The sequence below is a fragment of the Oncorhynchus keta genome, chromosome 23, assembly GCF_023373465.1.
Source record: "Oncorhynchus keta strain PuntledgeMale-10-30-2019 chromosome 23, Oket_V2, whole genome shotgun sequence".
In the NCBI taxonomy this organism is placed as follows: Eukaryota; Metazoa; Chordata; class Actinopteri; order Salmoniformes; family Salmonidae; genus Oncorhynchus; species Oncorhynchus keta.
In genome coordinates this window covers 46,656,314-46,671,350 of record NC_068443.1, presented here as the reverse complement: position 1 = coordinate 46,671,350, position 15,037 = coordinate 46,656,314, and the positions used below count along the sequence as shown (strand labels likewise).

General features: G+C 38.4%; 1 long non-coding RNA gene across 1 annotated transcript; it reads left to right on the top strand.

The window, feature by feature from the left end:
- The first annotated feature begins 2,232 nt into the window (after positions 1–2,232).
- LOC118401729 (uncharacterized) lies at positions 2,233–13,529 on the top strand. The gene is made up of 4 exons (XR_004829344.2): positions 2,233–2,342; positions 7,950–8,060; positions 8,466–8,531; positions 12,779–13,529. It is a non-coding gene; the product is annotated as an uncharacterized LOC118401729 (long non-coding RNA).
- Positions 13,530–15,037: the final 1,508 nt, after the last annotated feature.

The following is a 15,037-nucleotide window of genomic DNA, read 5'->3' as shown; positions in this document are numbered from 1 at the left end:
GAGTTGAGTCAGGCTAAATCTGCTCTCCTCTGTAATTAAATGATCCAGTCTTTTGAGACAACGAGTTGTGTACACTTCCCAAGTGTATAATTCTTCCTCTTTCACCACGGTGAACATAGCGCAGGTCTCACATTTTATGGCTTTACTGTCTATTTCCAGATTCGACTCCAAATCACAGGAGTCCGACATGCTTATACTCGGGTCAGAAACGACGGTCCCGGCTACGTGAGTCAGACCTAGCCTGGGCTAGCCTGCTAACATTATCTCCAGGAGACCTGTAAAATCCAGCCCAAAATGGTGTGCTAAGAACTGCACTAACACCGTGGACACTTAAAACAAAATGTTTTAAAGGTATAACGTGTGTCTTGACAATATTAAAACTTACGAGTGTTTTAAAAAAGTAGAAAACACAGAAGCACCGTATCGCCACTCCAAACTGTCTTCTTCCTACATAAAGTAGGCTACACTTCAACGGACAGTGTAAGAGAAAAGCCTAGCAGTAGGTCTGGCCTGCGCATCACATGGCAATTACATTTAGAATGATAAAGGTGATTGGTGACATCAATGAAAACCATCATTTTCACAAGATGCCATAGAATATAGGTTGTATGAGTAGACTATGTAGTGACCATATACTGTAGATTCCCAAATAAACCCCTTGACGCTACCCCCCAGTCACTTGTTTATATTATGTGTATGACTGGATAGGTGTCTGAAATATGGCAACAGATCCACCTACCACAATGTTGCTTACATCTACTCAGATGCCTAGGGAGCAGAGGTTGATTTGGGATCAAGGCATTATTAATAATCAGATAAAGTCAGCGTCTCACGGTTTGGAACGTTGATATGCACTTCAATTGTACCCCAGTAAGCAAGGTCTAAACCTGTTTCATTTGGCGCATGTGACAAATACAATTTTAATACCCCATTTTACTCCCACTCTTATTTGAGCTTCTTTTACTTCCTTTACTACACCGCTGTTTAAAGAGAGAATGGGAGAAGTGTTTTTTTTTGGGGGCAAAATAGCAGGATTCTAGCCTGGATTGTTATAATTTACACTTCAGAGCTGTCTCTCTCCCCAAACATAGTGCAGCCACCTGCTTTGTCTCCATCGCTTGTCTTTAGCTCGGATTCGGTGAATTTCATTGGCCTGCCGGATCTCCATGGCAACCACATTCTTGCTACTACTGCTGCTATGCTGGTTAACCACTCTGTGGAGATTCACTGATCCGTCAATAGCTATACTGAATTAATGCACATTGGTGAGATGTGATGTACATTTACCTATTGTACACAACAGGAAAGAGATTGTGACAGTTGTGTGTTTGTCGACAACATTACAACATTTGTAAACGAGATCTGAGAGAAAGAATGATGTGTGTGAACTGCCCGGCTTCCAGCTGGGTTCAGAGTCACAGAGTGAAAGTCTGACAGAGTTTGAGCCCGTGAAGGGCTCTAATCCAGGCTGCGGGTGGTTTGAGTATAAAATAATAATAATACATTTTCAGTGCGGCCCTCCGGACCTCGTTGAAGACCGAATGCGCCCCAGAGGCAAAATTAGTTTGACATGAGCACAGGTTAGTTTGATCTCTCTCTCTCTCTCCCTGTCGCTCTCTGCATCCCTCCCTCACTCTCCCTCTCTCCCTACCTCTTTCTCCTCCCTCCCATCTCTCTCTGTTGTATACACTGAGTGCACAAAACAATAGGAATACCTTCCTAATATTGAGTTGCACCCCCTTTTGCCCTTAGAACATCCTCAAATTCTTGGGACATGGACTACAAGGTGTTGAAAGCGTTCTACAGGGATGCTGGCCCATGTTGACTCCAATGCTTCCCACAGTTGTGTCAAGTTGGCTGGATGTCTTTTGAGTGGTGGACCATTCTTGAAACAAATGGGAAACTGTTGAGCGTGACAATCCCAGCAGCGTTGCAGTTATTGACGCACCAAACCGGTGCGCTTGGCACCTTCTACCTTACCCAGTTCAAAGGCACTTTTGTCTTGCCCATTCACCCTCTGAAAGACATTGTTACGGATACAGTTATCCTGTGTGTGTGTGTGTATCCTGTGTGTGTATTCTTTCTCTCCTTCTCCCCTCACAGGTGGCAATCATCACTCCCCAATCAGTCACCAATCAATCATCAATCAGAAGACACACCTCCTCCTGTTTCCATTGCCCTATCACATCCCCTTCCCTTGGTTTAAAAACCCTGTCCCATGTTTCCTCTAGAGCTCAATCTCTCTGTCAATGCCGTCTGTCTGTGGTTCACTCTCTCCTACTATGTCTCTCAATCTCCCTCTCCTTATGTATGAGCACCTCCATATCACTTTGTCTCCATCTGTGAGTATTATTTTTGTTATGTTGTTTGATGGTGGGAAAAGGGGGTACTAAGACAAGTCGCCCATGGGCATACACCACCCGTAGACAAACTTAGTTTAAAATCACTAGTTAGAACTGGATGGACCGCTAGTCTAGCTTAGGGTTATTTTTTATGCTTATTATTTCTTTCCTTGGGTCCAGCTCAGCCCCTTTTCCTGCCCCCCTTTACCGTGTGTTTAGAAATAAACCTTGAGTGTTTGACGGTAACATAGTTGTCTGTGGTTATTTCATTCTCACAGTTACTTTGCCACTGTTACACTTTGCATGAGTTATGTTGAGGGTCTCGTTACCACCCCCCCCCCCTAGACTGCCGGGCCAACCAAAGGGATTCGTAACAGACATACAATCCATTTCTCAATTTTCTCAAGGCTTTAAAATCCTATTTTAACCTGTCTCATTCCCTTCATCTACACTCTCTCCTTCTCCCCTGTCGACGTCATTTACTGTCACTAACTCCTGTCATGAATTTGGTAACCGCCTGCGCCTCGACCTGTTTCAGCCTGTGTTTATTTAGTTCTACTTTGGTCATTACTGTCCGTGTCAACACCTGCTACCAACTAGCTAGCTAACTAGCTAGGTTGCAATGGAACCCACTTCACCTGGAATAGCTAGCGAAGGTTTCCAGCACTGTAGAAGCTGTGTTTATTACACTCTTGTCCGGGTCAATATCGACAATCCGGAGTTCCAATGCAGTAATTGTTTTCTTGCGGAAGATTATAGAAATGGCTGTCATTAGCAAGCAAATTTCAATTCTATTCAAACTTATGGGGAAATCGCAAATTAGAACCTTCCCTTTCTCAACTCCTTTGGCTGGACACCGCTTGGGCCTGACCGATGTATCCCCGCCTTGTCATCTGTCCTAACCCGAATGGCGTGTGCTACCTGGAATTTGCCTGCCAAGGAAGTCATCTCCATCTGCTTCTCCTCCTCCATCTTGTAGTGGAGCAGACGGACAACAGCAAGAGGATTGTTCCAATCAGACGGAAGTGTCTGCAATAGGTTTGGAGCAGATTGACATAAGGAATAGCTTCGGCGTAATGGTGCCCGATCGAACTGTGCCTTCATCTCAGGGATTGCTTGGGTCTGTACTGACTCCAACTGCATTGTTGTTGAGGTTGGCTCCTTTCCCTCTCTCTGGATCTGGCCTGCCGTGGGAGTTCTGGACCTATCGCCCCGGAGCAGCAGACCTAAGCTATCCTGCTTCTCGTGGGCCTGTAAAAGGTTGGGGTCATTGTCCATTTGGAAGAGCCATTTGTGACCGAGCTTTAACTTCCTGACTGATGTCTTGAGATGTTGCTTCAATATGTCCACATGATTTTCTATCTTCATGATGCCATATATTTTGTGACGTGCACCAGTCCCTCCTGCTGCAAAGCACCCCCACAGCATGATGCTGCCACCCCCATGCTTCACGTTTGGGATGGTGTTCTTTGGCTTGCAAGCCTTTCCCTTTTTTCTCCAAACATAACGATGGCCAAAAAGTTATATTTTTGTTTCACCAGACCAAAAGTATGATCTTTGTCCCCATCTGCAGTTGCAAACCGTAGTCTGGCTTCTTTCTGGCGGTTTTGGAACAGTGGCTTCTTCCTTGTTGAGCGGCCTTTCGGGTTATGTCGATATAGGACTCACTGTGTATATAGATACAAGCTGTTTAAAGGCACAGTCAACTTGGAGTATGTAAACTTCTGACCCACTGGAATTGTGATACAGTGAATCATAAGTGAAATAATCTGTCTGTAAACAATAGTTGGACAAATGTGCAGAAAGTATAGTTAGTTATTAACAAGAAATGTGTGGAGTGGTTGAAAAACAAGTTTTAACGACTCCAATCTGTATGTAAATATCATGTGCATGTCTACTTCTGATAAACTTTCCAATAAAGCAATAAAAACAATCAAGCATCTCAGAAAAGTCCTAAAAAAATAGCCCATGTTAACATATGTATCTTTAGAAACTAGGTTCATGAAATCAATAATTTGTTAGTAACAGATCACATTACTATTCTGACAATCTCAAAAACTCACATAATACCTTTGATAGTGGGTTATATTATTATTATTATAGTGGTACCATCTACAGAAAAGACACAAATGCCAAAGGTGGATGTGTTGCCATTTATATTCAGAACTACATTCCTGTAAAGCTTAAAGGATCTAATGTTAAATACTGTTGAAGTAATATGGCTCCAGGTTCATCTGCTTCACCTAAATCCCATTATGGTGGGAAGCTGTTATAGACCAAGTGCTAACAGTCAGTATCGGGAGGACGTGTGAAATGCTTGGTAATGTATGTGATATAAACAGAGGTATATTTTCTGGGTGATTACAATATTTTCTGGCTTTTATGAAGCTGCCCACTCAAGAAAAAGCTTCCAACTGAAACTAGTGCCTGCAACCTGGTTCAGGTTATCAGTCAACCTACCAGTGAAGTTACAAACAGCGAAGGAATGAAATCATCAAAATATACAGTGGGGAGAACAAGTATTTGATACGATTTTGCAGGTTGTCAATGCGTCCCTATTGAGCAGTGAATGAGCTATCAACCAGATTACTCTTTCTCCGTATTCCCGAAGGTGTCTACAGCATTGTGATGTAGTTGTATGCATTTATGTTGAAGAATACCTGTAAGTGGCTACATTGCGCAAGTGGTCACCTGATGGCTCCCATGGTGACTCTCACGTAAAATACAGAGAGCCATAATTCCAATCGAAATTATATATGCTGTTTGTACATGGTTCACTGACTTTTGGGTTCAGAAGCAGACTTCCTATGATCAAATATGGCAAATGGACATAACATCTTGATTTTGTACTTTCAATACTTATATGCCATTTTGACATTTCTTATGCCATTTGGACATGGTTCACTGACTTTTGGGCTCTGGCTGACTTCTTATGATCATATATGGCAAATGCACAAAACATAGTCCTTATGGACTAAAATAATACAAATGTGTGTCCAAATGTTTACTACATATGTATAATTGACTAAAAAAATTGAAATCGCAAGACCTGACTTTGTTACCATTTCCCATATGAAATCCTACGGTGGAGCGCGCTTGCCACCTTTAGGATTTTTGGAGTATGACACTTGGCATTTGCCATATTCCACTTGCAATATGTTATTAATGAACTGCCATCCATTTGAGTGGTATTTGCGATTGTGCATATTTTATTTAAGCATTAATACTGGAGTGAAAGATGTGCAGATGATTATGTGCATGTTGAGATATTGGGGGGCAAAAGGGCAAGAGGGTAAGTAATACTATGGGGATGAGGTGCTGCGCATACAGCATGTCCTCAATGCTTTAACTAGCCAGCTATCTTGAAACTGCTGGGAGAAAGCTAGCTAATGTTAGCTTACTCCCACCATCAGAGTTCACCTTAGCTAGCACAAATCAAATAAAACATTTTTGGTCTCATACACATGGTTAGCAGATGTTATTGCGAGTGTAGCGAAATGCTTCGGTAGCTAGCGAAGTGGAATGTGGCTAGGTTTCTAGAAAATAATAACTAACTATATAATTGGTAGCTATATTTTAAAGACTAGCTAGTTATTGACTATTGAACATTTTTTTTTGTCCCCCCCAAATGTACCTGTTTTTTGATGTATTGGTCACTGAAAGTTGGTAGAACAAATGCTCCTCCTAATTTCCCTGCAAAAGGCCATATTGGTTTCATATACTTTGGCTGATTAGGCTTGTACACATTTCCATGAGTGTTTCATTAGCTAGTTAATTAAGTTACTGACTACGTACATTGTTATTCATGTTTTTGTTTATTCAGCATTACTTTCATCGTTATCACTATACACACATACAATTTATCATGTTTTCATATATTCTCAGAATCCATATAAAACGTAAGAAATTCTTAGGTACTCACACAGACCTTTTAAGGATCACCCACACAGGATTGGTCAGATGATCACACAGAACTGGTCAGATGTCCACACAGAACATCAGAACATAATTAAAAGGTTACTCACACAGAGTCATCCTACCGCGCTCACACAGAACGCTCCTACAAAGATTACGGAGTGATCCCATAACAAAATACTCACACAGAGTAAACCAGGGCATACCTGGCTAGCACATTTAAAATAATTGGAATTCACCACCTCTGACGGTCACTTAGACAGTCACACAGACACTTTCAGAACGAGGTCCTTCTTCCAAAATAGGGCTTCACCAAGTATCGTGTTTCACACAGAACGCACAGTCACCCTGGCCCATCACCCCCACATACCGCACAAATCCCCTCTGTGATCAATTCAGTGTCCGGATGGCTCTAGGTCGCCCGCAACCGACCAATGATAGGTGGCTTTGAGTCGACTGACTCTCAGATCATCGTCTGCTGACTCGGCCCTGCTTACGCCTCCAAGGTGCCCCCCTCACAAAGGAATACACACTCGGAGCATACGTAACAGAGGCTTATTTACAAACTCGACTTCAAGTGCGGTTCGCTCACCTCTTTCTTAAAAAAATACTACGTTTGAGATGTTTTATACACTGGGCTCGCTGCCTCTCAGATCAAAGGTGGGTCCATCTGCTTTGTTCCTGAAGTGTGGTTTCCCTGAGATCCCAAGTTTGAGGGATCCCTCGTGCATGATTTGCCCAGATCTTCAGGAGGAGTCACCGAGTGAAGATTCACATCCCCGTTGCCAAATGTTGTGGCATTTTTCTGCTTTACCAAATGAGGAGAGAGTTACAAAACTTCACACGGCATTCAGAGTTACACTTAAACTACATATTTTTAATAAGAGCTTGGCTTGTTGCCCTTTGACTTTCAATGATCTCTGATGAACCATTGAAAAGTACCACCAGAAAAGTACAAAGATCTTTTATAGCCAAGATACACCCCTCTCAACTTACATAACGAACCACAGATCTTAGGAACGGTTCACAAAGGTTCAGATTTGTATGAAATATATCTATAAAACATAGCAGACAGTTACTGCTGTGTCAACAGTTCTCATTGTAAAGACCAGTGTCTGGCCCCCTCCTACTCCAAACTGGAACCCGTCTCACCTTGGTACGGTATAGCACGATAACAGTACCTCATGTTATCTGAAATGCTCTTTAGGCTTTATTATCCAAAGACATTGTAAATCTCTTCTGTCAGTGCTATCTCATAGAGGCCCAAACTCAGTGGAACACACAATACTGTATTCTGTCAAATGTAACAACTATTATAATGTAATACAAGCATGAAACATAATCTTGCAATTTTCCACGACACAGGCCAGGGCCCAAATTCACAAATAATCTCAGAGTAGGACTAATTATTCTAGGATCAGTTTTGCCTTCACACCGAGTACAATTACATTGACAAGGGGGAGGTTATCCTAGATCACTATCCGTACTCTGAGATGCTTTGAGAATATGGGCGCTAGAAGAACGCTGTTTTACAATATTTAACACAGAGGTTGTTTCACCACAGGACCCTAGAGCAGGATTTTGACACCAAAGTACGTTCATCTCTAGGAGACAGAACGCTTCTCCTTCCTGAGCAGTTTGACGGCTGTGTGGTCCCATGGTATTTATACTTGCATACTATTGTTTATACAGATGAACGTGGTACCTTCAGACTTGTGGAGGTCTACAATGTTTTTTCTGAGGTCTTGGCTGATTCCTTTTGATTTTCCCATGATGTCAAGCAAAAAGGCACTGAGTGTGAAGGTAGGCCTTGAATTACATCCACAGGTATATCTCCAATGGACTCAAATTATGTATATTAGCCTGTCAGAAGCTTCTAAAGCCATGATATCATTTTCTGGAATTTTACAAGCTGTTTAAAGGCACAGTCAACTTAGTGTATGTAAAATTCTGACCCACTGGAATTGTGATACAGTGAGTTGTAAGTGAAATAATCTGTCTGTAAACAATTGATGGAAAAATTACTTGTGTCATGCACAAAGTAGATGTCCTAACGACTTGCCAAAACTATAGTTTGTTAACAAGAGAGTGGAGTGTTTGAAAAACACGTTTTAATGACTCCAACCAAAGTGTATAGAAACTTCTGACTTCAACTGTAATTTGATTTGTTATTCCAATTAGTTGATTTTTTAATTGTTTTTTTTTTAGGATGCATGAATCATGATGTGAGTCATGAGTCCAAAGCGGGAATTACCAGTCCCCTGTGGCCCTTTGGTAAATATGCAAATTGATTTTTCTTCACATGCCTGCCTGTAAAAGGAAAAAAATAGATGTTGTAATGGTTGACAATTACTTCAAGTTTTCCCCACTTCGAGTGATATGTGTGTTGTTGTTGTTGTTTTGTTTGTATTGCTGTTGTTGTTTTGTTTGTATTGCTGTTGTTGTTTTGTTTTTGTTTGTATTGCTGTTGTTGTTTTGTTTTTGTTTGTATTGCTGTTGTTGTTTTGTTTTTGTTTGTATTGTTGTTGTTTTGTTTTGTTTGTATTGCTGTTGTTGTTTTGTTTGTATTGCTGTTGTTGTTTTGTTTGTATTGCTGTTGTTGTTTTGTTTGTATTGCTGTTGTTGTTTTGTTTGTATTGCTGTTGTTGTTTTGTTTGTATTGCTGTTGTTGTTTTGTTTGTATTGCTGTTGTTGTTTTGTTTGTATTGCTGTTGTTGTTTTGTTTGTATTGCTGTTGTTGTTTTGTTTGTATTGCTGTTGTTGTTTTGTTTGTATTGCTGTTGTTGTTTTGTTTGTATTGCTGTTGTTGTTTTGTTTGTATTGCTGTTGTTGTTTTGTTTGTATTGCTGTTGTTGTTTTGTTTGTATTGCTGTTGTTGTTTTGTTTGTATTGCTGTTGTTGTTTTGTTTGTATTGCTGTTGTTGTTTTGTTTGTATTGCTGTTGTTGTTTTGTTTGTATTGCTGTTGTTGTTTTGTTTGTATTGCTGTTGTTGTTTTGTTTGTATTGCTGTTGTTGTTTTGTTTGTATTGCTGTTGTTGTTTTGTTGTTGCTGTTGTTGTATTGTTGTTGCTGTTGTTGTATTGTTGTTGTTGTTGTTGTTTTGTGTTGTTTGTATTGCTGTTTTGTGTTGTTTGTATTGCTGTTGTTGTGTTGTTTGTATTGCTGTTGTTGTTTTGTTTGTATTGCTGTTGTTGTTTTGTTTTGTTTGTATTGCTGTTGTTGTTTTGTTTGTATTGCTGTTGTTGTTTTGTTTGTATTGCTGTTGTTGTTTTGTTTGTATTGCTGTTGTTGTTTTGTTTGTATTGCTGTTGTTGTTTTGTTTGTATTGTTGTTGTTGTTTGTATTGCTGTTGTTGTTTTTGTTTGTATTGCTGTTGTTTTGTTTTTGTTTGTATTGCTGTTGTTTTGTTTTTGTTTGTATTGCTGTTGTTTTGTTTTTGTTTGTATTGCTGTTGTTTTGTTTTGTTTGTATTGCTGTTGTTGTTTTGTTTGTATTGCTGTTGTTTTGTTTTGTTTGTATTGCTGTTTTTGTTTGTATTGTTGTTTTTGTTTGTATTGTTGTTTTTGTTTGTATTGCTGTTGTTGTTTTTGTTTGTATTGCTGTTGTTTTGTTTTGTTTGTATTGCTGTTGTTTTGTTTTGTTTGTATTGCTGTTGTTGTTTTGTTTGTATTGCTGTTGTTTTGTTTTGTTTGTATTGCTGTTGTTTTGTTTGTATTGCTTTTGTTTTGTTTGTATTGCTTTTGTTTTGTTTTGTTTGTATTGCTTTTGTTTTGTTTTGTTTTGTTTGTATTGCTGTTGTTGTTTTGTTTGTATTGCTGTTGTTGTTTTGTTTGTATTGCTGTTGTTGTTTAGTTTGTATTGCTGTTGTTGTTTTTGTTTGTATTGCTGTTGTTTTGTTTGTATTGCTGTTGTTTTGTTTTTGTTTGTATTGCTGTTGTTGTTTTGTTTGTATTGCTGTTTTTGTTTGTATTGCTGTTTTTGTTTGTATTGTTGTTTTTGTTTGTATTGCTGTTGTTTTGTTTTGTTTGTATTGCTGTTGTTGTTTTTGTTTGTATTGCTGTTGTTTTGTTTTGTTTGTATTGCTGTTGTTTTGTTTTGTTTGTATTGCTGTTGTTTTGTTTTGTTTGTATTGCTGTTGTTGTTTTGTTTGTATTGCTTTTGTTTTGTTTGTATTGCTTTTGTTTTGTTTGTATTGCTGTTGTTTTGTTTGTATTGCTGTTGTTGTTTTGTTTTGTTTGTATTGCTGTTGTTGTTTTGTTTGTATTGCTGTTGTTGTTTAGTTTGTATTGCTGTTGTTGTTTTGTTTGTATTGCTGTTGTTGTTTTGTTTGTATTGTTGTTTTGTTTGTATTGTTGTTTTGTTTTGTATTGCTGTTTTTGTTTGTATTGTTGTTTTTGTTTGTATTGTTGTTTTTGTTTGGTTTGTATTGCTGTTTTGTTTTGTTTTGTTTGTATTGCTTTTGTTTTGTTTGTATTGCTGTTGTTTTGTTTTGTTTGTATTGCTGTTGTTTTGTTTTGTTTGTATTGCTGTTGTTTTGTTTTGTTTGTATTGCTGTTGTTGTTTTGTTTGTATTGCTGTTGTTGTTTTGTTTGTATTGCTGTTGTTGTTTTGTTTGTATTGCTGTTGTTGTTTTGTTTGTATTGCTGTTGTTGTTTTGTTTGTATTGCTGTTGTTGTTTTGTTTGTATTGCTGTGTTGTTTTGTTGTTTTGTTTGTATTGTTGTTTTGTTTGTATTGCTGTTTTTTTTGGTATTGCTGTTTTTGTTTGTATTGTTGTTTTTGTTTGTATTGTTGTTTTTGTTTGGTTTGTATTGCTGTTGTTGTTTTTGTTTGTATTGCTGTTTTGTTTTGTTTTGTTTGTATTGCTGTTTTGTTTTGTTTGTATTGCTGTTTTGTTTTGTTTTGTTTGTATTGCTGTTGTTGTTTTGTTTGTATTGCTGTTGTTGTTTTGTTTGTATTGCTGTTGTTGTTTTGTTTGTATTGCTGTTGTTGTTTTGTTTGTATTGCTGTTGTTGTTTTGTTTGTATTGCTGTTGTTGTTTTGTTTGTGTTGTTGTTTTGTTTTGTTTGTGTTGTTGTTTTGTTTTGTTTGTGTTGTTGTTTTGTTTTTGTTTGTGTTGTTGTTTGTTTTGTTTGTATTGCTGTTGTTGTTTGTTTGTATTGCTGTTGTTGTTTGTTTGTATTGCTGTTGTTGTTTGTTTGTATTGCTGTTGTTGTTTTGTTTGTATTGCTGTTGTTGTTTTGTTTGTATTGCTGTTGTTGTTTTGTTTGTATTGCTGTTGTTGTTTTGTTTGTATTGCTGTTGTTGTTTTGTTTGTATTGCTGTTGTTGTTTTGTTTGTATTGCTGTTGTTGTTTTGTTTGTATTGCTGTTGTTGTTTTGTTTGTATTGCTGTTGTTGTTTTGTTTGTATTGCTGTTGTTGTTTTGTTTGTATTGCTGTTGTTTTTGTTTTGTTTGTATTGCTGTTGTTTTTGTTTTGTTTGGTTTGCTGTTGTTTTTGTTTGGTTTGGTTTGCTGTTGTTTTTGTTTGGTTTGGTTTGCTGTTGTTTTTGTTTGGTTTGGTTTGCTGTTGTTTTTGTTTGGTTTGGTTTGCTGTTGTTTTTGTTTGGTTTGGTTTGCTGTTGTTTTTGTTTGGTTTGGTTTGCTGTTGTTTTTGTTTGGTTTGGTTTGCTGTTGTTTTTGTTTGGTTTGGTTTGCTGTTGTTTTTGTTTGGTTTGGTTTGCTGTTGTTTTGTTTGGTTTGGTTTGCTGTTGTTTTGTTTGGTTTGGTTTGCTGTTGTTTTGTTTGGTTTGGTTTGCTGTTGTTTTGTTTGGTTTGGTTTGCTGTTGTTTGGTTTGGTTTGCTGTTGTTTTGTTTTGTTTTGTTTTGTTTGGTTTGCTGTTGTTTTGTTTTGTTTGGTTTGCTGTTGTTTTGTTTTGTTTTGTTTGGTTTGCTGTTTTGTTTTGTTTTGTTTGCTGTTTTGTTTTGTTTTGTTTTGTTTGGTTTGCTGTTGTTTTGTTTTGTTTGGTTTGCTGTTGTTTTGTTTGGTTTGCTGTTGTTTTTGTTTTGTTTTGTTTGGTTTGCTGTTGTTTTGTTTTGTTTGGTTTGCTGTTGTTTTGTTTTGTTTGGTTTGCTGTTGTTTTGTTTTGTTTTGTTTGGTTTGCTGTTGTTTTGTTTTGTTTTGTTTGGTTTGCTGTTGTTTTGTTTTGTTTTGTTTGGTTTGCTGTTTTGTTTTGTTTTGTTTTGTTTTGTTTGTTTGCTGTCGTTGTTTTGTTTTTGTTTGTATTGCTGTTGCTGTTTTGTTTGTATTGTTGTTGTTTTATTTTATTTGTTTTTCTCTTGCTTCAATAGCAAATCTCACCAGATTGGGTCTGCTGGATGGTTGGTATTTGCCCCTAAGAATTAGCCTTCTGACTCCCTAAACTGTAACGCTGCAGTGAGATTGGCAAGTTGATAGCGGAATATAAGCCAATATGGGAGGGGGCTCACCTATGTGTTGTTATTCTAAACTAAACTATTCTTCTGGTCTGTCCTCTCTCGAGGTTATGGCGAAGGTGACCAGAGATGGTCTCTAGATGCATGAAAGATAATTCGGTCGAGAACAGAGTTTGAAACTCAACACCCCCTCTAACTGGCTGAAAATGGCGCTCAGTATGGTCCTTCACCACTTCTACCCTGAGACCTGAGTCCGAGCCAGCAACCTGTACACAGCAGTCGAAGCTATTAACCGCCTTTTCTCTCAGGAGTGCGACATGAGTCCACTTGGAGTGAGCATGGAGAGATTCTGTCCCATCTTCTCTCATGCTGCTGGTGTATTGGTGGTAAAATGGACAAGACATAATGGACTGTATAGGACAGTGGCGGCTCAGCTGAGAGACATTATCTAGAGTCATCCACTTTGAACATTAAAAACACGAACTGAAACACTATCTGAAGAAGAAAATGTGCTTTTCTTATAAATAATTTCTGTGTTCATGCAAGTGGATGACTGTACAAATCCTCACTATCAGTAGCTGCAATTTGGCAGAACGCTCTGACCTTGTTTTGAGAACAAACTAAATATATCTCAGTTTCAAGGTCTCACCTTAGAGAGAAGAAGCCTCATGAAATATTGGTCTGTCACATGTTATGAACCAGTATTTGTCTGTCACATGAACGAAACAAAACGGTAATGATGAATTAATTATGCTACATCATGAAAATTATAGCCGTGTATAAGACAACTGCTGCGACTGTCCAGGCAGAGCTCCTGATTGACACGTCTACTATGGTGCATTGAGTTGGTTGGAACCTCTCCAGCGCACTGACAATAAACAATGATTCATTTTCAAAATTGACTTTGAGTGTCCCTGTGTAAGAATTTTCACATTAGTTTTGATAATAGTGAGGGAGACTTTTACAGGGAGGAGAACGCATTCCAATCAACCAGTGGCCTTGGATAATATGTTGTCACAAAGGCAGACTGCCATATTGAAGGAGGTTTACATGGTGCAATCATGACTCTCAAAGCCGCTGACCTCTTGAAGCTAGGGGGCACTATTTTTTATTTTTGGAAGAATAACTTTCCCAATGTAAACTGCCTATTTCTCAGGACCAGATGCTAGAATATGCATATAATTGACGGATTAGGATAGAAAACACTACTTTCCAAAACTGTAAGTTTCCAAAACTGTAAAATTATTGTCTGTAAGTATAACAGAACTGATATTGCAGGCGAAATCCAGAGAAAATGTCAATCAGGAAGTGACTCTTATTTTGAAACCCCTGTCTTTCTATGCATCCCTATTGCCTATTGAAAGGGATATCAACCAGATTCCTTTTTCTGTGGCTTCCCAAGGTGTCTACAGCCTTTAGACGGAGTTTCAGCCCTTTATTTTGAAGAATGAGCGTAAACTTTCACATTGTGTAAGTGGTCAATTGTTGGCTCTCAGTGTGATTTTTGCACTAAACAGAGAGGTAGCCATTTTTCCTCCCGGTCCTAGTGAAAAACCAACTGTCCCGGTTGATATATTATCGAATAGATATTTGAAAAACACCTTGAGGATTGATTTAAAAAACTTTTGCCATGTTTCTGTCGATATTATGGATATAATTTGGAATTTTTGTCTGCGTTGTCGTGACCGCTATCTCCGGTGGATTCCTAGGCATAACGCATCAAACTAACTAACTAACTAATTCTAGGGACAATTAGGAGGCCTGCGTCTTGTGACCGTAGCGTACATGTAGGTATGTACGGCAGGACCAAATCAGAGAGATAGGTAGGAGCATGCCCATGTAATGCTTTGTAGGTTAGCAGTAAAACCTTGAAATCAGCCCTTGCCTTGACAGGAAGCCAGTGTAGGGAGGCTAGCACTGGAGTAATATGATCAACATTTTTGGTTCTAGTCAGGATTCTAGCAGCCGTATTTAGCACTAACTGAAGTTTATTTGGTGCTTTATCTGGGTAGCTGGAAAGTAGAGCATTGCAGTAGTCTAACAAAGAAGTGACAAAAGCATGGATTCATTTTTCTGCATCATTTTTGGACAAAGTTTCTGATTTTTGCAATACGTGAATGGAAAAAAGCTGTCCTTGAAATAGTCTTGATATATTCTTCAAAAGAGAGAGGGTCCAGAGTAATGCCGAGGTCCTTCACAGTTTTATTTGAGACGACTGTACAACCATTAAGATTAATTGTCAGATTCAACAGAAGCTCTCTTTGTTTCTTGGGACCTAGAACAAGCATCTCTGTTTTGTCAGAGTTTAAAAGTAGAAAGTTTGCAGACATCCACTTCCTTATGTCTGAAACACATGTTTCTAGCGA